The following is a 5,180-nucleotide window of genomic DNA, read 5'->3' as shown; positions in this document are numbered from 1 at the left end:
AATCAAGAACAAGTGGCATATTTTTCCTCACAAGCAAATCAATAACAGGATACATTTTTCCTCACATTGGCTGCTTTACTTGTAACCGTTGACACTCCGTCAACTTCGACCACCGATCATCCCCCTTAACCGGTCCCACACGCCAATCAAGTACAAGTAGGGTAATACTCGAGTATACCAAGGCCAATACAAGATGCAAGACCCATGGTTCATTGGTCACCTCGACCAAGCCCTTGTTAGCTTGATTTGACCAACTAGCCACTGGGGTTGGGATCTCAAAACAAGTATAGTCGGCGAGATAACAACTCCAATCGGCTTTCAAGTCATGCACAGACATATCGATTCACAAGCAACAAATTGACAAGAATTCAAGTAAGTTAGGTCGAATGCGATAAAGTACACATTTGTCTTTGCAATATCAAGTCAATCTCAACAAGAAGTCACATGAAGCATCACATAATCCAAATCATGCAATTTGAACACTCACCAATGAGTTACTGCTTATCAACATCAAGCTCAGACCCTACACCGTAGTTACTCTCGAAATCTGTGAGTGAATATCATATGGCAAGTTGCAATCAAACAAGGTTTCAAATATACAACCGTTGCTTGTTAATATCAAAGAAAGATCATGTAAATGAACCTTATAATGCTTAGCAAACTATATGCAAGATACATGCACGCTCCTCTTTGTTTTTAGAAAGAAAACGATTAAAACCTTTAAGTTTAAACTTGACTTATGCAACTAGAAATCATGCTTAAAATGTCCATTACTTTCTCTTTGCAAACTATATAGTTTTTGGCAAAATTTCAGCTTATAACTCATAACCAAAGTAGAATCAAGTATCCATAAGCAAACTAAGTCCAAATCGACCACAACTCATCCTTCTACTCTCACTTTCACAAGCTTATACTACAAGAAAAGAAACGGGCAGCACCTCCCCTATTTTTCTTCCATTTTCCTCCAATTGTCTAAGCTAAGCTTCATGGCAAAACAACCCAAATCAACTCCACAAGTGATAAGGTAAAAGGGGTTCTTATACTAGGCCACAAACTAACTAATTTAGGCATATACATAGCATATATTCATCATATACTCAAGCAGGAAAATTAAACCCTAGGCTGGAATTTCATAAACTAAGATGAAAAATCCTATTTTGAAGCTAAAATTTCATACTAAAGCTAGAAATCTTCATATTAAAACTCTCAAGTCCATAGAAAAGCTAGATATCATCATCTCATGGCTGGAAAATATAAATCAAAGCTGGAAAAGTTCACCAATCTTCACAAATCCATGAAATCTTTCACAAAACCTCCATATTCAAGGCATATATCCAATAAAATGCAAGATAAGAAAGAGAATGAGAGTTTCTTAACTTAATACCTTCAAACTCCTATGAGAAAAATGAAAACCAAAACTTTCATTTCCAAATCACTCCACTACAAGCCTTCTTGTCCCCTTGTAGCAACTTTCTTCGGATTAGAGTAGTGGTTCTTGTTGATTCCTCACTTAATCAAGGCAAGATCAAGGTAAGTTTTGAAGCTTTCTTCTCTCTTTTTTTCTCTCTAGAAGTCGGCCAAAAAGGGAAGAAAATGAAGGGAATTTTGGTGAAATGAAAGATAAGGATGGAAAAAAGGTCTTGGTCAAAGATGACCTTGATTGCCAACACTTGGCATCCAACCATTTTCTCTTCTTCTTTTCTTCTTTTCCTCTCTTTTTCCTCTCCAAAATTTAGGCCAACACCATTAGAAAAATTGGGAAGGAAAAATAAGAAGATTAGGGAAAGAAAGTCTTCGTCAAGTGGTGACTTTGACCGGTAACAAGCGGCGCGAGTTGATTCAAGCATATTTCTTTGTCTCTCTTGCATTTTTAACTTATGATTCACTAATTTACTCTTAGTACTATTAATCACATATTTCTTCTTACTTAACACCCGCTCTTATCCACCAAACTTAGTACACACACTTCTCCAATTGATCACACTATCACAATGCACCATAAAACCTAACATGCACCAAACTATAAAAGTAAAAGTAAAAACTCTGGACTCTATCATAAAAAAATTGGTTACAAATATTAAAGCAAGTAAATTAGTATTAAGGAAAATGTGAATTAACTAATTCAAAAATAAAGAGAATTGTAAGAAAATATAAATGAATTTTTCAAGTCCTCACAATATGCCCCATCACCAAACCATTACCAGTTAATTATTGTTACTCTTAAGTCTCAAGTGATTTTTCCCTTTATATTTATTTATAATGACAAAATTAGTCAAGCAAAGATGTTCTTTGCCATACCTGGGAAATTTTGAAGGAAAAAAGGATGATTTTGTTTTTACAATTTTCGCAGCAAAGAAGATAGTTGTCCTGATTGCAAGAGGGGAATTTTCTTCCTAGGTAAATTATCTTTTATCCCACGTGACTTGATATTTTAGCAAATAATTTTCCTATGTTTTAAAAACCTGTATGTAACTCATGATTTTGGGTTAAAGTTTCACCATTACCTTTCCGTTAAAATTAACGGTCAATAGTAAAAAGTCAAAATCAAACTAATAAATTGACAAATTTGCCCTTTCATTACTTTTTTTCCTGTAAACATTAAAAAAAGAAATTAAAAATAGATAAATAAGAACTACAAAATATCATTAAAATTTTGATTTAAAAACTATAATGATATTTTGTAGTAAAAAAAGATTTGGTATATATTGTTTCTTATTTACTTGTTTTATATTTCCATTCAGTCTTTTTTCTTATTTTTTTATTTTTTTATTTCCCTTCCACCTCTTTTATATTTGGAGAAAATTGAGTTTTTGTAAGCCAAAATATAGGTTTTCAAAATTATCTCCCAAAAAGAGAGAGAGAGAGAGAGAGAGAGAGAGAGAGAGAGAAATAGAAAAAAAGAAAAACAATAGTGAAAGGATGAATTTATCAATTTATAAGTTTGATTTTGATGTTTTACTATTGACCATTAATTTTAACAGAAAAACTAACTATGACACTTTAACCCATATTATGAGGGGGTTATATATAAATTTTTAAATCATAGGAGGTTATATGATAAAATGCCAAATGAAAGGGGGTAAAAGGTAATTTACTTTCATTCAGCATTAGTGGTACTTTAACAAATTTTTAGATCATAGGGAATTGTTGGAGAACCATAGAGAACCGGCTACAACTAGTGATTGTAATTTTTTTAAATTAAAGTGTCTGTCATCGAACCATTACTCTTCACCTAATTCAAGCATGATAGTAAGAGTTAATAGTAATTTTCAACGAGGCCATCTGCTGAAATGGCTCGTCTTCATTATCCCTTCTTTCCAATTTAATGGGGAAGATAAAGTTGGACATCACTGTATTATCTTTTATTTATTAAGGGAAGCTTCCACCCTTGCTACTCAAAATCCGTAGTCATTATCACATCTAGAATTGATGCCTGATTGACCAAAATTTGGAAGACTTACCCATTTGAATATCATATTACGAGTACTTACGCATTTTGTGACTCACAAGTTTCTCTCTATCTTTCTTTTAACTCCAACAAATATAAAAGGGCAAAAAAAAAAAAAAAACACCAAGATCTGATACTTTTACATTAAATGCATCATACGTTACATATAACTTATTGTGTAGGCAAGTTTACCATCATTCTGGGGTATGCAATTTTGACTAAACTATAAAAGGAATTGTTTCACAATTATTTTTTTCTAAAATAGATTAATAATGTTGCTATTCCATTTTTAACATATTTTATTACTGCAATCTTGCACAATGGCATCCTTGTGCAATATGAAATGTAAAAGAATGATTTTTTGATCGTTAATATTTTAAAATTAATTATAATATTTGTAACTTAGGTTCCGTTTGATAAAACTGAATCTGAATTCTGAAATCTGAACACTGAAACAATTAATTTGCTGAATTTTAAACACTGAAAAGAAATATATAAATGTGTGACGACCCCACTTCTCCTTAGGGCGAACCCTAGGGTTTCGACAGGCCGCCTGCCTAGCTCTCGCTAGGGCTTATTGCAAGCCAAGTTTATAATTTAGAACTATTCAACCAACAAAATACTAATATAAAGAGGAAGTCGCTTCCTTCAAAAGTCGTTCAATTCTACATCATAATATTTCCAAAAATTACATCAAGCATCCCAAAAATACAACTACCAAAAGGTCAGTTAAATCATTTTACATCCATAGTTAGCCAAAATATAATCAAAGCCAGCGTCTTCAAACAAATCTCTCCACTTCAAGATCCTGTTAAGGAAATCAAACTTAAAAGGTGAGCTAACGCTCAGTGAGACCAAGAAAAGCAGGCAAGCAAACGAGTACAATTAGCATTAAGAATATGTAAATCAAGAAGGCAGCCATAATGTTTTACATAAATTTACAAGAGAAAATAAAAGCACAATCATTAAAGGATACAGGAGCTCTCCGGAACTAAATCCACAATTCATGCTACACTGATACTTTTTGAACCACGATTTTCAAATGTTGACACTCCGTCAACCAAGCAAGTAAGAAGTCCGTAGAATTTCACTTTTCACCAATTTCCGTCCACCGTTACATCTCCTACCGAGCCCGTACGTCAAACAAGATGTGATATTACTCGAGTATATCCAAGCAAGTCAAGTACATGAGCCCAAGGTTCACTAAACTCTTCAACCAAGCCCTTGTTGACTTGAGTTGAATGGCTAGCCATTGGGTTTTGGGGCCCCCAAGATTAAGTATAAGTCGATAAGATTGCTCCTAAATCGATGCCAAGTCAAGCACAAACGCAAGTATAATTGTGAAGTACGAGCAAGCAAATTATCAAATCAAGCAAGAGAGGACGAGTGAGATAAAGTATATAATCGTCTCGACAAGTTTAATTCACATAATCAACAAGAAGTAATCCAAGTAGTGTGCAACAAGAGATGCACTTGACACTCACCAAAGTCAAAAGCAAACGAGCAAGCAAGTCCTTTACTGTTCAGCGCCGGGATTCCTTTCGAAATCCTCTTGGACACTTGCGGTAATATCAACCAACCATCACTAAATGCAAACCATCTTTAGCCCAATCCTCCCCCTTAGATCATCACTCATATACACCCTAAGTCACTTAGCACACAAGGAGGAAAAGTCATTTGCTTAATCAACTAAGACAATACATCAAGAGAGGTTTAAATCCTTTGAAAACCA

Source organism: Coffea eugenioides, chromosome 1 (assembly GCF_003713205.1).
Source record: "Coffea eugenioides isolate CCC68of chromosome 1, Ceug_1.0, whole genome shotgun sequence".
Classification (NCBI taxonomy): Eukaryota; Viridiplantae; Streptophyta; class Magnoliopsida; order Gentianales; family Rubiaceae; genus Coffea; species Coffea eugenioides.
The sequence above is the reverse complement of the archived record's forward strand: the minus strand, read 5'-3'. Positions refer to the sequence as shown.